At 32.9% G+C, this 19,569-nt stretch overlaps 2 protein-coding genes across 3 annotated transcripts in view; one reads left to right on the top strand and one right to left on the bottom strand.

The window, feature by feature from the left end:
* The window catches only part of LOC146451828 (uncharacterized), a 41,790-nt gene extending 40,976 nt beyond the window's left edge, over positions 1 to 814 (bottom strand). The window contains exon 1 of one of the 2 annotated variants that reach the window (XM_085098591.1): positions 518 to 814. The gene's annotated coding sequence lies outside the window, so the exon portion shown is untranslated. Of the gene's footprint in view, positions 1 to 52; positions 173 to 517 lie in introns of those variants that run through there. The other variant, XM_085098590.1, reaches the window with a different exon arrangement.
* A 1,240-nt stretch (positions 815 to 2,054) lies between these two features.
* Positions 2,055 to 19,569, top strand: part of LOC146451822 (uncharacterized) — a 137,997-nt gene continuing 120,482 nt past the window's right edge. The window contains exon 1 of the mRNA XM_085098578.1: positions 2,055 to 2,082. The gene's annotated coding sequence lies outside the window, so the exon portion shown is untranslated. The remainder of the gene's footprint in view (positions 2,083 to 19,569) is intronic.

Below are 19,569 nucleotides of genomic sequence, written 5' to 3'. Positions count from 1 at the left end.
AAATAAAGATAGATAAATGAAGGGCCGTGATCTGACGATTATTGGTGATTACCAAGAAATAAAGTGAACCAGTCTTTAGGTATAAATCTTATGCCGTAGTAACCAAATTTTCCAATTACGATACCATGATCTACTTTATCAATTGTTTCGAAACTTCAGGCGCCGTACCTACTAATGGGCTATTTCTTTCCACGTGACAGGAATTAGGCTTCGCTCGTTTGTCTGTCTCGTCAGCGATCGATTGTCTTCCACTTTCCTAATTATTCGGGGAATCAATCTTCTGCTTTCAAGTTGATGCTTCTATTCAAGTTTCGAACCATTTTTTTTTTAATTTTATAAAATCCTGCCTTAGTGCTTTCTAACCACACAAAGATTTGTCTCTTTTTTCTTCTAATTATTCAGAATGTGCTTCGGAGTCAAGAAAGAGTCTTTTTGGGAGGTAAGCTTTGTCTTCATATTAAGAAGATACAGGTTAATTATGTTCCCCTTTTTTGTAATAAATGACTTAAGTACTCACCAAATCTTAAAAGCGTCTTAAGATGCAAAGTTTTCGTTAAAAAAAAAAAAAGAGGTTGGAGTATTGTTCGAAAAGTGTGACCCAAACAATTATTCCATAAACAAATCCCAACACTTCTCTTTTTCTTCTTTTTTTTTTTTTCAGTGTATTCGACCTGAGGATGAGAAATTTCAGTCAATGAGGAAACCAAGATATTTGATGCACCTTTAAACACTTAAGGATTTAAGGTTCCTAATAAGGCTTACCTTGTTTCTCTGCCTTGTCAGCGATCTATTGTGTTCCGCTTTCCTAATTATTCTGGGAATCAATCTTTGCTTTCAAGTTGATGCTTCTTTTCAAGTTGCGAACCATTTTTTTTTTCAATTTACAAGATCCTGACTTAATGGTTTTTAACCATACAAAGATTAGTCTCATTTTTCTTTTAATTATTCGGAATGTGCTTCGGAGTGAAGAAAGGGTCTTCTTGCAAGGTAAACGTTATTTTCATATTAAGAAGATACAGGTTAATTATTATCCACTTTTTTTGTAATAAAGGACTTGAGTACTCATCAAATCTTGAAAACGTCATAAGATGCAAAGTTTTCATTTTTAAAATAAAAAAAGGAGGTTGAAGTATTGTTGGAAAAGTGTGACCCAAACAATCATTCCATAAACATATCCCAACACTTCTCTTTTCCTTTTTTTTTTTTTTCAATGTATTCGACCTGACGATGAGAAATTTCAGTCAATGAGGAAACCAAGATATTTGATGCACCTTTAAACACTTAAGGATTTAAGGTTCCTAATAAGGCTTTGGTTGTTTCTTTGCCTTGTCAGCAATCTATTGTGTTCCGCTTTGCTAATTATTCTGGGAATCAATCTCTGCTTTCAAGTTGATGCTTCTTTTCAAGTTGCGAACCATTTTTTTTTTCAATTTTACAAGATCCTGACTTAATGGTTTTTAACCATACAAAGACTAGTCTCACTTTTCTTCTAATTATTCGGAATGTGCTTCGGAGTCAAGAAAGGGTCTTCTTGCGAGGTAAACGTTATTTTGATATGAAGAAGATACAGGTTAATTATTTTCCACTTTTTTTGTAATAAAGGACTTGAATACTCATCAAATCTTGAAAACGTCATAAGATGCAAAGTTTTCGTTAAAAAAAAAGGGGGTTGGAGTATTGTTGGATAAGTGTGACCCAAACAATTATTCCATAAACATATCCCAACACTTCTCTTTTCATTTTTTTTTTTCAATGTATTCGACCTGACGATGAGAAATTTCAGTCAATGAGGAAACCGAGATATCTGATGCATCTATAAACACTTAAGAATTTAAAATTCCTAATAAGGCTTTGGTTGTTTCTTTGCCTTGTCAGCGATCTATTGTGTTCGCTTTCCTAATGATTCTGGGAATCAATCTCTGCTTTCAAGTTGATGCTTCTTTTCAAGTTGCGAATCATTTTTTTTTTTTTCAATTTCACAAGATCCTGACTTGATGGTTTTTAACCATACAAAGATTAGTCTCATTTTTCTTCTTATTATTCCGGATGTGCTTCGGAGTCAAGAAAGGGTCTTCTTGCAAGGTAAACGTTATTTTCATATTAAGAAGATACAGGTTAATTATTATCCACTTTTTTTGTAATAAGGGACTTGAGTACTCATCAAATCTTGAAAACGTCATAAGATGCAAAGTTTTCATTTTTAAAATAAAAAAAGGAGGTTGGAGTATTGTTGGAAAAGTGTGACCCAAACAATCATTCCATAAACATATCCCAACACTTCTCTTTTCCTTTTTTTTTTTTCAATGTATTCGACCTGACGATGAGAAATTTCAGTCAATGAGGAAACCAAGATATTTGATGCACCTTTAAACACTTAAGGATTTAAGGTTCCTAATAAGGCTTTGGTTGTTTCTTTGCCTTGTCAGCGATCTATTGTGTCCCGCTTTCCTAATTATTCTGGGAATCAATCTTTGCTTTCAAGTTGATGCTTCTTTTCAAGTTGCGAACCATTTTTTTTTCAATTTTACAAGATCCTGACTTATTGGTTTTTAACCATACAAAGACTAGTCTCACTTTTCTTCTAATTATTCGGAATGTGCTTCGGAGTCAAGAAAGGGTCTTCTTGCGAGGTAAACGTTATTTTGATATGAAGAAGATACAGGTTAATTATTTTCCACTTTTTTTGTAATAAAGGACTTGAATACTCATCAAATCTTGAAAACGTCATAAGACGTAAAGTTTTTATCTATAAAATAAAAAAAAGAGGTTGGAGTATTGTTAACACGTTCTAAAACCATCGGGGATATTCTAAAACGGCGATTTTTTGGTAATATTAAGCTATTTTAGTCATTTTCGTGCCATTTCCTCTCCAAAGAATTTTAAAGGTGGCAATATTTAACAAAAATGTTTATTATTTTGCCATGTTTTTACTTCATCCGGTAAATATTATCTCATTTTATCATATTCCTTCCAATTTAATACAGTGGAAGGAAATTTATTTCAAAATGCTTAGCTTTTCGCCCGTTCTATTCCAGGTTATACAGTTGATGGTGGATTTTATAGTTAAAGGTACATGGAAATTGTCATGTACCTTTACGATTCTAGAATGCAAAGGTACATCGAAATTTCCGTGTTCCTTTACTGTTCTACAATGCAAAAGTACATGGAGATTTCCGTGTTCCTTTACGGTTCTAGAATGCAAAGGTACATGGAAATTTCCATGTACCTTTACGGTTCTACAATGCAAAGGTACACGGAAATTTCCATGTACCTTAAGGATTCTAGAATGCAAAGGTACACGGAAATTTCCATGTACCTTTACGGTTCTACAATGCAAAGGTACGTGGAAATTTCCATGTTCCTTAACGGTTCTACAATGCAAAGGTACACGGAAATTTCCATGTACCTTTACGATTCTACAAGGCAAAGGTACACGGAAATTTCCATGTACCTTTACGGTTCTACAATGCAAAGGTACACGGAAATTTCCATGTACCTTTACGATTCTACAATACAAAGGTACACGGAAATTTCCATGTACCTTTACGGTTCTACAATGCAAAGGTACAAGGAAATTTCCATGTACCTTTACGGTTCTACAATGCAAGGGTACACGGAAATTTCCATGTACCTTTACGGTTCTACAATGCAAAGGTACACGGAAATTTCCCGATGCACCTTTACGGTTCTACAGTGCAAAGGTACACGGAAATTTCCATGCACCTTAATGGTTCTAGAATGCAAAGGTACATGGAAATTCCAAAGTGCCTCCCGGCCACAGAATATAAAGGTAGAAAAGTATAAAATATCCTTTCATAAAAATATATATATATATTCAAGTAAACAGTGGTACTGTTGTTAAATATACTTTATTTTGTTAATAAGCATCTTGAATCGAATTTTCGTCCCCGATATGTCTCGATGTACTTCCACCTCATAACTTTTAACAACAACACAAAGTTTCGTAATTGTCAAACAGGAACAAGTTACTTTTTTGGATGGAATCACTGCATTTACTCCAGTGACATATGAAGAAAGGAATCTCATCCTGAAGAAGTTTATTGTTTCCTTTCGTGCTAAATCAAGGTTCAAGATTAGATGAAATTACCTCATACGTGATGCTCAGTTATCAGTTTAAACATATTATCATTTAATGTATTGTATAAGAATAAAAGCGAATTAAAAGAACGAAATTATTAGACCTGTGCTCCATTAGTCAAGGTTATAAATACCTACAATGGTTTCGACTGAGAAAGGTCGTCAGAGATAGCGGGTAGTTGAGGCCAGGCGCTGGAAAAGGTATGATAGAAAAAATGTAATGTTGCCTTAGAGGCCGCTTTGAATCGGTGCTAATCAACTAGTCTGTGTTCTCTTTTAATCATCTGGCTTCAGTTCCTTTGGCCTTCCTTACACGATCTTATAGTTCGGACACAGAGCACGTGTGGAACAGCGGCCTTTATCGTTGATCCTATCGAGAAATCAACAAACGAATAGCGTTAAATTTGATGAAAGTTTAGAGTGAGGACAGTATGACGAAATGCTCTCTATTCAGCAGAGCTCCTTCATAAGGAGCGAAAAGTCGGAAATGGCTCGATGTTCGCCTCCGCTCAAGTGCAATGGCGTCTGCGGAGTTGAGAAAGACAAGTGGGTTTCTCAAGGGGTCACACAAATTTTTGTGCGAGTAAATTTAGCTAAATGCAATTATCCGGGTCAAATAAATTACTGTGAACTAGAATCTTTAATTCCGTAAGAAATGGGTTTGAATACAATGAATCACTTACCAGCCAGACAGGTTAGCATATCTATTCATGTCAGTATTACGCCGACTATATTCTTTGAAGAAAGGAAGTTGCCACTGTATGTTGTTCCAGCGCAACTCGTTTTTTCGGGCGCAATCCTCTCAACCGTTTTCTTAGTTCACCACAGGCTCGTCAGGAATGTTTCGGTAACAAAAACCGGATATATGTAATGATTACGCTTTTCAAAAGAGGGCTTTGTTATTTTAGATTGACTGAGACCACAATGCGGTATCTGCTATTTCCGTTGGAAATGTCTGCTCGGACAGACAGCACGAAAATGTTATTTCAGTTTTAATATTTCAAAGCTGAAGCCAATCTATTTCCACTCTCTTGAACGACGGTGGATGAAGCTAAGAGTGAATTAGAGATACTTGTCCTGACATAGCTGTCGGACTATCTTAAATGAAAAAGAAAAAACCCTGGGTTGGTTCAAGATGACCATGTCCGAGCAAGATGGAACATTTATTCAGAGATAAATAGCGACACGAATTGCGGTGGATACGCTTTACCTTCTTCACGGTAGGAAAACTACATTATTTCTCTGGATAAGTTTAACAGAGTTCGTAATACGGAGTTATGTTGTATCATTACGTTATGGATCATAACATTCCTTTCGGTCTCGCAAGCAATTAACTAGTTAATACAAATGTGAATACGATATATTTTCTACGTAAAAGTATAAGTTTGGAGGTGTCTCGCGTTAAAGCGATGTAAGTAGTTAGATATTTACCGCTTTTGGAACACTTTTGAAAATTTCACTGAATTCATACCTGATTCAACAATGAACTCAAAAAACATAAATTTAGGTTTTTTAAAAAACCTAAATTTTTCTCCATTCTGTTTTAGCCACTTTATAAAATCTGAAATAAACTTTTTGAGTAAACTTTACTTCAAATGTTTGTAATTTATTCACGCAACTTCACTGAAAAATTTCACAAATGACTATGTGTTTCACTGAAAAATTTCACAATTGTGAAGCAAAATTGTGACGATTGTGATTGGCTGAAAAAATCATACGACTGTCATATGACTTGCAAACAATAGAAATTTGATGACTCATTTCATAGGGAAAGTCCCTTATGTATGACATCATCAAGTTCACGATGACACAACCCAAAGGGGACTGGGCACTAGTTTGTTAATACACGTGTCGGCCATTTTGTCGCCATTTTGTGAAGAGTGTTTGATGTTTTGGGATATACTGGTCATTTATTTCTCCACTTTCATCGTTCTGATGTTTGTAGACGCTTTTTGAGGTAAGAATATCATTTGTCTTGCACACAACAATAGATTTTTTTATTGGATCGACTCGCCATCGAATATTCGTGAGGCCGTGAAATGAGCTTATTTATTTTTGTACAGCAACTAAATCCTCAGCAACCTAAATTTTCCTTGCTTTTTCAAAACCGGTTATTCAATTTTATCTAATCTAATTTATATGAACAACCAATTTGATCATAATGATAAAACATGTTTTATTCATCCAACATTTGAAAATTACGGAGCCTCAGTTGATGGTTATATAATCAATCGAAAAAGATTAGAACCTAGAAAAGGATATTTGTCTGAGAATGGCTATTATATAATTTCTCCGGGACGTAACAATACACGCCCCGCTCATCGATTCGTCTATGAAGCTGTAAATCAATCAATAATTCCTCCTGGATTGCAAATAAATCACATTAATTCCAATCGACAAGACAATTCAAGCAAAAATCTTGAGTTGGTGACAGCTTCCGAAAATATCAAAAAGATGCATCAATCAAGAAAAGCTTTTTTTAACAGCTCTTACTCTGAAGATGAATTACAAACAATCAATAGATTAATGGAATTTCCACCAATGGAAGACAATGATTGCGAATTTACCCGCACAGAAAATAAAATAATTAATAAGATGTATTACCGTATGTGTCATGACATGGATGACAAAGATTTTCCACTCTACAAGGATTAATCATCAATGAATTCAAGGGTTGTTTGACTATATTTTGAATTCAACAATGGTTGATGTCTTTTTGGAGGGTAATTTGGACATGAATTTGAAAACCAAAACTACTTGGAGAGATAATTATAGTATACATTAACGAGAAAAAATGAAAAAAAATGAAAAATCAGAAAACGCATATGTGAATTTTCCTGCCAGTGAAAATTCATCAACGCAAATTCTGGCATCAAATACTATTATTCATCATGAAAAAACATATTATGTTCATCCAATTTACACAAACTATGGTGCCTCAGAAGATGGATACATCATTAATCGCAAGAGATTGATCCCAAGAAAAGGAAGGTTGAGAAATGATGGGTATTTTGATACAACTGTTTATTTCAATGATGGAAAACAAAAAACAATGCAAGCTCATAGATTTATTTGGGAATCAATTAATCAACAACTAATTTCAGATGAATATGAAATACATCACATTAATTGTGACAAACAAGATAACTCAATCGATAATCTTCAGCTTGTTACCCGGCAACAAAACATGATTTATGCTGGTAAAGAAAGTCGTGGGAAAACAAAATCCAAACCACAAAATGTTACAATTAAATGTGAAAAAATTTATTATCATCCAATTTATACCAACTTTGGGGCCAATAAACATGGACAAATATATAATAAAAAAACCAACAGATGTTCAATTGGTAATTTGAATCCAAATGGTTACATGTATACAATATTGAGTCAATTTGGATTACCAAATAAAAATTTTAGAGTTCATCGACTGGTATATGAATGTATCAAAGGTGATATTCCTGATAAAATGGAAATCAATCATATAGATTCAAATAAACAAAATAATTGCATTAATAACCTTGAATTAATGACTCGGTCAGAAAATGTTAAACATGCTTTTGCAGCCAAGAAATACAAAACAAAGATTGAAATTAAAACTGAAAAACCAATTAAATCAATCAAAATGGACATTGAATTGGAGGAATCAGATGATGAGTTTACAGAAGATGAGAAACAAAAAATTGATAAAAAATTTAATGCAATGATGAATAAAATAAATAAGGGTGATTATCCGTACAAGAAACAATTGCAAGAACATTCACCAGGAATGGAATTTTGGTAAATAATTAATAAAATATTGTGACAGTAATTTGACCTTAGATTTCATGAATAAAAATGGAATTTGAGGCCATGTTGCCACAAAAAATGAACAAGAAAACGTACTCGCCAGATGTACAACTGATATCTGGTATGAAGGTTGCTGGTAGTCAATCTTCATTAGCTAATCTACCACAAACTTTGAACGCAACGAATAAAAATAATATGTTGTATTATTATAACATGAATAAATCTAATCTATCCAAATTGACCAAAGATCAATTAATAACACTTTTACTCGCTAAACCAAAACCGGTTCCAATGCCGAGAACCAAGAAAGTTACTCCAATTTCTTTTCCACGAAAATCTGTCAAACAAATGGTAAAAGATTATGAGAATACAACCATCAAGCCGCCAATGCAATTTAGAGATGGACCTCAACCTTTGCCGAGAAACAACATAATTCCACCTCCGATTCAATTTGCTGATAAACCCAAAGCTGCACCCAGAGTGAAAAAAGTATCATTTGATAATCAATTAATACCCAAAGCAGCACCAAGGATGAAGAAAATGGCTCCAGTTCCAACACAAAGAACCCAAATCACAGAAGTTGCAAGAGCATTCAAGGGATATACAAAATCTTATGAAGTTGGAATTAAAAATGAAACAGATCCTTTGATTCAAATGAGTTGAACCAGATTAGCTGTTGCTCATTTTATGAAACAATTATTAACTCAAATGAAAGGAATTAAATTTATTGAAACTTTGACAATTTATTTTGAACAACAAAACGGAAACCAAACTGTTTCCAGAATTGGATATTTTAATAGTAAACCAAAAACAATAACTAATGCCAATGATTTTCAAGAATCTTTGGATGTTAATGTTGAACAAATTATGAATGATATTCACAAATGGATTAGTGAAGGTTCAGCTTGGATAATTAAATCAATCAATGGACATTACATCAATATTATCAAATATGAGCCTCTAACTGGAAGTTCTTACATTAAACTTCCAACTGAGCTACAACATAACAAACATGGATTAATCAATCTCAAGAATAAAGACAATGAATGCTTTCGTTGGTGTCACATCAGACATTTGAATCCACGAAATGACAATCCACAAAGAATCAAAAAAACTGACAAATCATTTGTCGAAAAATTGAATTACCAAGGAATTGAATTCCCAGTTTCCATCAAACAATACAACAAAATTGAAACCCAAAACAGTATTAACATCAATGTATTTGGTTATGAAAAAAAGCAGCCTTATCCAATTTATGTTTCCAAAGAAAAGTTTGATGATGTATTGAATTTGCTACTGATCTCAGAAGATGAAAACAAACATTACTGTCTTATCAAAGATTTTAACCGATTCATGTTTAGTAAAAATAAAACCCAACATAAGAAACATTTCTGTATGCATTGCCTTCAATGTTTCTCCAAGGAAGAAATATTGTTGAAACACAAGGAAGTATGTATTGAAATCGATGGTGAACAATCAATCAAAATGCCTGAAGTTGGCTCAAAAATAAAATTTACAAATTATAATAAACAAATGCAAGCGCCATTCGTGATTTATGCTGATTTTGAAGCAATCACTGAACCAATTCATGGTTGTAATCAATCTAACCAACAATCTTTTACTGAAGCTTATCAAAAACACACTGATTGTGGTTATGGTTACAAAGTTGTTTGCTGCTATGATGACAAATATTCCAAACCAATAAAATATTATCGTGGAGAAAAAGCTGTTTACAAATTCATGGAGGCAATGCTTGATGAAGTCAAATACTGCAGACAAACTATTAAATACAAATTCAATAAACCATTAGTTATGTCTCCAGAAGATGAAGACAAATTCCAAAAAGCAACATCTTGTCATATTTGTGGTAAAAAATACAAGAAAACTCCTGGGTCGGGTAATTCCTCCGGAAGGGGGAAACGTGTCAGAGATCATTGTCATATTACTGGTGAATTCCGTGGCTCAGCCCATAATCAATGTAACAGGGATTTTACAATAACTGACAAAATCCCTGTAATATTTCATAATTTGAAAGGATATGATAGTCATTTTATAATGCAAGAAATTGGTAAAATTATTGAGACCAATACTTATGTGGATAGAAAAGGTGAAACCAGACAACACAAAATTAATGTAATCCCAAATAACATGGAGAAATACATGGCCTTCATGTTGGGTTATAATTTAGTATTTATCGACAGTCTTCAGTTTATGAATCAATCATTGGCTAATCTTGTAAAGAATCTACCAGAAGATGCATACAAATATACCAATGAAGTCTTCAAAGGTGAAAAACTGCAATTAATGAAACAAAAAGGAGTTTATCCGCATGATTATATGAGTAATTTTGATAAATTCAATGATACTCAATTACCAACCAAAGATGAATTTTACAGTCAAATGAATAATACACATATTACTGATGGAGAATACAGTCATGCACAAAATGTTTGGAATACTTTTAATTTGAAAAATATGGGCGAATACCATGATTTATATCTCAAATCTGATGTATTATTGCTGGCTGATGTATTTGAAAATTTCAGGAAAACATGTTTGGAATACTCTAGATTGGACCCTTGTCATTATTTCACATCTCCAGGATTGAGTTGGGATGCAATGTTGAAAATGACTGAAGTCAAACTTGAATTAATCACGGATATTGATATGTATCAATTTGTTGAAAAGGGCATGCGTGGAGGAATCAGTTACATAGCCAATAGATACGGCAAAGCTAACAACAAATACATGCAAAATTGGAATCCAAATGAATCCAGTAAACATATCATGTATTTGGATGCCAACAATCTATATGGATGGGCTATGTCACAACATCTTCCAACTGGGAATTTCAAATGGTTGAATAAACAGCAAATAAAAAACATTAATTGGAAAACGATTCCCAAAGATAATAAGACTGGATATTTATTGGAAGTTGATTTGGAATATCCTCATGAATTACATGACCTGCATAATGATTATCCATGTGACGCTGAACAAATCAAAGTGACACAAGATATGCTGTCAGATTATTGTCAAAGAATTGCAGAAAAATTTGGAATCAAAAGTGGACAAGTCAATAAGTTGATTCCAACATTGGGAAACAAATCAAAATATGTATTGCATTATCGTAATCTGCAATTATATCGTGAATTGGGTTTGAAATTGAAGAAAATATATCGTGTTCTATCATTTGACCAATCACCCTGGTTGAAGACATACATTGATTTCAATACACGACAAAGAACTAATGCAAAGAATGCTTTTGAGAAAGATTTCTTCAAACTGATGAACAATAGTGTCTTTGGTAAAACCATGGAGAATATCAGAAAACGAGAAGACATCAAATTGGTTACCAATGAGAAACAATTATTGAAAATGACTTCCAAACCAACATTCATCAATAGCAAAATCTTTAATGAAAACTTGGTTGCAGTCCATAAAATAAAGGAATCGTTGACACTCAACAGACCAGCCTATGTTGGTATGTGTATCCTTGATTTGAGCAAAACATTGATGTACGATTTCCATTACAATTTCATTGAAAAGAAGTATGGTTTAAAAGCTAAGTTACTGTTTACGGATACAGACAGTTTGACATATGAAATTGAAGCAGAAGATGTGTATGCCGATTTTTGGAATAAAAAAGAAATGTTTGATAACTCGGATTATCCATCAAATCATCAATATTTTGATGCAACAAACAAGAAAGTTATTGGAAAATTCAAAGATGAAGCCGCTGGTGTACCCATTACTGAATTTGTGGGATTGAGATCCAAGATGTATTCTTACATCAAAGATAACAACAATGGTGGAAAAACAGCCAAAGGAATCAAAAAGAATGTGATCAAAAATGATATTCAACATTCTGATTACAAAGATGTGTTGTTCAATGAGAAACAATTATTTCACCAAATGAAAACAATCCGCAGCAACAATCATCAATTGGGTAGTTACACAATCAACAAGACATCGTTGTCATGTTTTGATGATAAAGGATATTTGCATCCAGATGGAATCTACAGTTATGCTTATGGGCATTGGAATACACATCCATCCAGGATGGCTTTCAAACATTGGTAAACAAACTTTGTGATCAAAACATTGCAACAAAAACTTGTGACAAAATTGTGATTTTATTGATTTTTTGATAAATGTTTGATTTGGAGACTTTGACTCATCTTTTGTGATGAGATATTTAATTTCAATGTTTTTGGTGAATATTTCGTTTCAAGATTTTGACTCATCTTTTGTGATGTGGTATTTGGTTTGTTTTTTGATAAATATTGAATTTCAAGACTTTGTATTATCTTTTGTGGTTTCAATATTTTTGAAAACATTTTTGTGTAATTATATTATATACTATAGTTATACAAAAATGAGGTCCATTCTGAAAAAACCAAAAGATGTTTCCATGCAGGTGGATCCATCTCTGTGTCAAAGCCTGCATTGCAAAGATGAATGTGAATTTTGTGGATATCATGATGAATCCAAAGTTAATTTACAACCATCAATGCCTGATTGTTGTGAATCACAAAATTTGAGAAACATGGAATGTCAAATAACGTGTGTTGCTTGTGGACAGGTTGTTGGTGAAGATTACAAAACAGAATACATCAATTTTCATGCCAATTTGTTCAAAATATACAACAAAACAGTGTATAATAGAAAATACCATTTGTCGCATACATTAGATAAAATTATTTTGAAAAACAAAGTTGAAATCAGTTGTTCAACCAATTTTAAAATTCATAAAATATTCGTTGAAATAAACAAAATACTGCCACAAATCAATGGCAAACGAAAGAGAATAATCAGTTTGAAATATCTTTTGCATAGAATATTGCAATTTATGAAAATTGATTCTTCCCAAATTGAGTTGACAAAATCCAAAAAAACAATGAAATTATACAATGTTTATTGGGGATAAAATTATGGACATTATTGGCCCCCAAATCATGCACATTATTAATCATACATAAGTGAATATCTGATATTTTTTATCATATTTGTCCTCCCATTTATCGACAATCGGCGAATTATCCAAAATGAAATCATCATTTTGAGTAAGCTTGTTTGTCAAATCATCTCTATCAAAATGTCCATTTCTCATTATTTCTTTTATTTCATTTAATAAATGTCCGTAAGTTTGAAAAGCATATTGGCATTGATAAAGTTTGATTTCAACTTTTTTATGCTTCATATAAGCTTGAATTATGACAGACACCGATGATATTGCCAATAATGAAGCTCCACTGGTTGCAACCGATGATGCAATACCACCAGTTGCAAATACAATGGATGAAATATTACCAGCGAATTCCCATTTTTTGAATCTTTTGTATGCACTTTTGTACATCCACATCTTTTTGTGATATGACATGTAATAAGCTTTCAATTCATCAATTTCTTCTGTTGATAATCGATTTGAAATATGATTGAAATCAATTATTAATTTCTTCTTTTGTTTTGAATTGTTTTGCATATATTATATGGTTATCTTATTTTTGATGCAATAATAGAGACCAGTTATTTGACCCAAAAACATGCATTTTTTCATCCAAGGATATGTTTTTTTCTCATTAATGGTGTACATGTATCCTTTGTCATGATGATATTTGTTGTAAAATTGACCATAAGCATCATGTAGTATTCCATGAGACCTGATATATGGTTGCCAACCAAATAATCGATGGAGAATAGCTGTTAACCATCCATCTCCAGGTCCAATTAATCCGATTCCATCATGAATTAACTCTTTGTAAACTTCATCAGGTAAACCTGTGTTGTAATGTTTTTCATGCAAATATGTAAATATTACGATACTTTTTATCTTGCATTCCTGTCTGGGCAATATTGGAATACTCAATTTACGGTGAAAATCTATCATCGATGTTCGAATGTGTTCTTGCAATTCTGACAATTCTTTCATTATACAATTTGATTACAATATTTTTATAAAATAAAGTAACGGAGTCCACGACCTAGTGGTCATTATTGTCAGGTAATTGTATCCTAATATATTCAACAAAATAGTTCATTGTCCAATCAGATGGATGATTGTTGAAGTAGCAATGATAGTTTTCAAATGACACATCAAAGAAGAATTCCAATTGATCAAATGATGATGACACCAAATCGGATTTGGAATGATGATATCTGTCATTTCTCCTGATATATGTGTTTGTCACAATAATCTCTTGCAATGTAATGATTCCTTTAATGTCATCTTTACTCAATAATTTTATCCATGTGTAATTTGTTTTTGGTATTGTACCACTTTTTCTTCCTATTCTCATTGCAACTTGATTGTTGAGAAACGTTACAGCTTCCTGAGCTTGTTGAGCTTTAAACTGAGCCAGAGCTTGTTGTATTTGTGTTTCAACATATGGTTTGATGATGTCCTCATTGTTGTTTATTAATTGTTGGAGTGAAATTGCATGATTTGAATTAACTCCATCTTTTATCACCAAATGTCTGTTTTCTGTATCCAAATGACCATCATCATTCAGATGTATTGGTTCTCTATATTTGAATCCATCTGGTAAGTTGTCATAAGTTACTGTGTATTCTATTTTATCTCCATTTTCATCAAGAATATGGTTTCCATTTTCATCTTCAACGTATGGCATTATATTAATAGTGTTGATAAATAAATTTCAAAAGTTCCTGTGACTTCTCTGTTTATAATTGGAGAAGTAAACCCTGAACGTCTTTTAAAAATCCCCATTTGAATTATCATGGGTTTGATTGTTGTATTTGTAGTTATAAAATTTCTCCCAATTTTCATATTAAATTGTATTAAATGGGAAAATAAAGTTTTACTGTTAGCAATGGCGACAAAAGAAACTTGGTATTGATTTTTTGTATTAATAACAATATTTTTTATTTTAACCGGGCCTAATGTTCCAAAATTGTAACCATGTACATTTTCAAAAACTCCATTTTTTATGTTGCCGTTAACAACACTTGAAGTTTCAATATTTGACAACCAACTTTTATTGTGATATCTTTCAAAAAAATCAGAGTATAATACTTTCAATTCAAAAGTTCCATTAACAGCAGTTCCTGCTCCAATATTATCCAATATTGACATAGAATCAATACTGATAAATTTCCTTGATTTGGGCATATTAAACGTATTACTTCCATTGATTATGTTTCCTATTCTGTCATATGTGTCAGTGTTTGATGTTTGTCCTTGCAGTTTCCCCCTAATCAATATTTGTGCATTTGAAACTTGAATATTGCTTACCAAAACAACTGAATACAAATTGAAATAAATATTTCCTGAGACAGGAATACTGAAATTGTGAAAAACACCACTGGCAATAGTTCCAGTGTATTTCGTTTTGAATAAGTTGGTAAAATAACCCAAATTCATTGCTTCAGAATCAAATATCGGATTTATTAAACCAGAAATAATCTTATTATTCATATCCAAATTGACTTGCATCTGCATATCTCCATTTTTATATTCAAACATGACATTGTCCAAGCCATCATACACTCCTGGATAAACGCTATCTGACCAATCTTTGACACCGTAAACAACCAGATGACATTGTACTGGAGTCGCTGTAGCTGTTCCATGCATCGTCAAATAGATGTAATTTGGAGTTTGTTTGCTGTTGTTATTGAATTGAACCAATAGCTTGCTATAAGCAGTGAAATCACGCTGTACAGCTTTGTGGATGTATGCTTCAGAAGCTGTACATGATAATTGAATATTAGTCATTTCTGGTGGGTAGAATTCAAACACAATTGTGTATGTTCCAATAGCAAGAGTATAAATATTGAAACCTATCCTTGATCTGTAATCATTACTTCCACTGTCTTTAATCAATGTGATATCATAAGCTTTTTTATTCTGATGTGGGGATTGATTGAAAGCAGCTATTCCATTCACTGTGATATTATATTCTGAACTGCTTTCATCGGTATCTGTAAGATATTTGAATTCATTTGTTTTATGGCTGCTGACAAGATGACTTTGCTCCAATTTGTCATCAAAATATTTTTTGGTAGTAGCATCATTATCATCAGTTGGTTGAGCCATATCTTAGATTTGTTTATTATTCATATCAAGGTTTCCAGTCATTGCAACACTTCCATCTTTTTTCAAATATACACTCAAATCACTTCCAACAGATGGTATTTTAGCTATTTCTGTATCAACATATGCTTTAGTGGAAGCATCATTGGGATTGGAAGGATTTCCAAGAACGATTATTTTATGACCTCTCATATCTAATTCACCACCAAGAGCATTGGGTGTTAACCTGTTGAGAAAGTTATGATCAACGTATTGTTTATTAACAGCATCGTTATCATCAGTTGGTTGAGCCATATCTTTGATTTTATGATTGTCCATATCGAGGTCACTATTGGAGACTTTTTGCAAATATTTAGTATCACAGAAACCTAAATTAACGACATCATATGTATTTTGTATATTGGCTCCAAGATTAGTAATTTGTTGATTACCCATATCCAGATTTCCAGTCATTTCAACAGTGCCATCTTTTTTCAAATATGTAGATAAATCAGGTGATGGTATTTTTTTAATCTCATCATCGACATATTTTTTATTCGCCGCTTGATCGTTATTATCAGGTTTTAAAACACTAATATCAAAAAATGTTTTCCGTCCAGTAATATGTTGTTCTGTTGATGTAACCATTATTTCGCTTTTAGCTCGTCCACCATGGCCATCAAAGTTTTTCAAATCTGGTATATTAAGATGAATGTTTTCATAAGACTGATGCTCAGTCAATAATCGAACATCATTGGAGCTACCAGCCCCGTCTGGCGTGTCTTGTAGATAAATACTATTGGTATGAACACTTCCACTGTTGCTGTAAATTACTGCTTTATTAGCTCGCACATCACCAGGAGCATTATCCAGCAATTGTATTTGGCTCTTTGTGACAACATCATTAGGATCAGCTCCTTGTTTAACATTAACAAGTTTTTTGTTTTGTATATCATAATTGCCATTTTGGGTCAATTTAAACCCTATTCCTTGAGGCCCAGCGGCTCCTTGAAGAGGAACTGTTGTGAAAGAAGACGATGAACTATGTTCGTTGAATATTCCCATTTATATCATTTGGTTATATTGTTCCATAAAAATTCCTGTTAATTCTCTTCATGGGCTTATCAACATATAGAAATGAAAATGGCTCTTTGGTTGCTTTGATGTATTTATCCTTTTCGACACCCAACTCACGGGATATCAGACCTCTTTCATTGCTGCTAGGAAAGTCATAGACACAGAAATGAGAGCAATTGAGTCGAATATCTTTTGGTGTTTTGTAGAACGATTGGCTCAGATAAATAACAGAGCAGTTTTTGTGTCTGCCACGAATGAAATAATCAATCAATGGCTTCTGGTTTTTTTCACAAATAAAGTAATCAAATATGACTATCTTCTGGGCATCTTCATCCTTCAATTCCTCTACTGGAATTATATCATCATTGCTACAAACAAGGACATTATACCCGACACTATTTGATATATCAGTCAATGTTTGTAGCATATCCTTGTATTTTTGTTGCTCCAAATTTTTGGCATATAAATGTATTCTATCATAATACAAAAGTGGTTTCATCAGCATATGGTACAATAAATTTGTCTTTCCAGATCCTGAATTACCACATATTAACATCCGAAACGTGTCACTTGGCATGTAACCATACAATCTTTTGAAATTAGTGTTTTTATCATGTCTGTCATAGTTTGGGATTTCCATGTATATCAATACATTATATAAGTTAAAAAAGTTAATATAAGTTAATAATATAATGGATTTACAGAGATTAAAACAATTATCTGAAGCCAAGATTAAGGCTCGAACAATAACCAAACAAGTTAGAGATACATTGAAGGAGTACAAGCATGATAAACAAGATTTACAACAAGGTTTATCAGAAACTTTCAAACCAATTATTAAAGCTCAAGAGGAAACAAAACAAACAATTGATGAAAAACAAGACAAACTGATTGAACAATTGGAGAAAAACCAAAAAGCGTTGACTTCAGGTTTGGAAGACATTGCTATGTTAACTTATCAACCTGAAACAAAACCACAACCACAATTACCAGAAGCAAAGCTACCAATTGGCTATCAACAAGCAATGTCAAATTTGGATGCTGGTTTTGATATTGATGAGATACAAAAATTGATGCAATACGATCTTGCACCTCCGAGTTCTGTTCTCCAAGCTTCTATGCAAGGAGATATTGACATCAAGGATTACGATGCTAATATTGGCAAAATGTTGAAAAAACTTGGAATAAAGAAGGGTCCTTTATCCAAGGGGCAAGGAAAGACCAAGAATAAAGACAAAATTGATAAAATAGATGAAGATATAAAATTATTGCAAAAATACAGAGGGCGCATTAAAATAATCCCAGAAGGAATGAAAACCATCAAAAAAGGTTCTGGTTATACTCAACCAAAGAGAAATGCATACAAAATATCATCTTCTGGGAAATATGGTGGACTGATGATTGATATTCCAAAATTAATGGGACAACTCAGACTTGTGGCAACAAAAGATAAACGCAAAGTTATGGACAAAAAGGTTGATTTCGATACAATCGATTTATTGACCAAGAGATTTAATTCAAAGAAGAAATACAGCGATATTGCCAAAATGGTATTCGATGAATTGAACCAACTCAGTGAGATTCCAATCCATAAATCCAGCAAAAAATTCAAGAAATTGGGCTCTGGTGTTGTTTATTTCAATGATGCTAATGATTTGATTGACAGAATGGAATTGCTTGGTGGATCCATTTTGGCTGGCAATAATGGAGTCAAAGAGGAATTTTCACAAATAGCCCATAAATTGAATCAACTTGGCTTGATAAACAACAAACAACTCATTGATTTATTGCAACAATATATAATCAAATAATATATGCAAGAAAGGGCGATACATATTTCATCTGTTAACCGACAAAAAATAGGTCGAAGTCGGCCTGAAGACTTTATTATCAAATTTGATCCACCAATGAAGCTTGACACAACAATGAGACATGAGCTAGCTGTTGATCGAGTTTCAATGACATACTCGTGGCATAATGTCAATGCAGGATACAACAATAATACAATAAAATACAGCCCAGATAATGGTACAAAATGGAAAACAATCACATTTGTTGATGGAATGTATTCATATGATGACCTTGATGATTATATCACTCAATCAATAATTCAAAATGGAGATAAACCATCTTCCAGCAAGGGCATCAATCTATATTTTGTGCTTTCATCATATAGAGTTGTCATTGAGCTGGACAACCAATGGAAGCTTGATATTAGAAACTCTGATTTTGGAGCGCTTATTGGATTTGAACCAAAGTTAATTAACCAAACTGATCATGGGACAAAATTGCCAAATATTACCAATGATATTGACGTTTTGAACATTAATTGTGATACAATAACTGATAGCCTCAGTGATGGACGATTCACAAATACACTGATAATGATACCCACTGACAATTTAACAAGGAGTTATCCATTTACTTTTGAGCCAAAAAGAGCATTATTCAGCCCAGTTTCCAAGTCAATTATTTCAGAAATGGGGATAACAGTGACTGACGCTTTGGGTCGGCCAATTGACTTGAATGGCATTGACTGGTTCATGAGCTTGATTCTCAGGTCTAGTTTAATA

Source organism: Pavona decussata, unplaced genomic scaffold (genome assembly GCF_977016875.1).
Source record: "Pavona decussata unplaced genomic scaffold, jaPavDecu1.1 SCAFFOLD_383, whole genome shotgun sequence".
Taxonomy (NCBI): domain Eukaryota; kingdom Metazoa; phylum Cnidaria; class Anthozoa; order Scleractinia; family Agariciidae; genus Pavona; species Pavona decussata.
The sequence above is the reverse complement of the archived record's forward strand: the minus strand, read 5'-3'. Positions and strand labels throughout refer to the sequence as shown.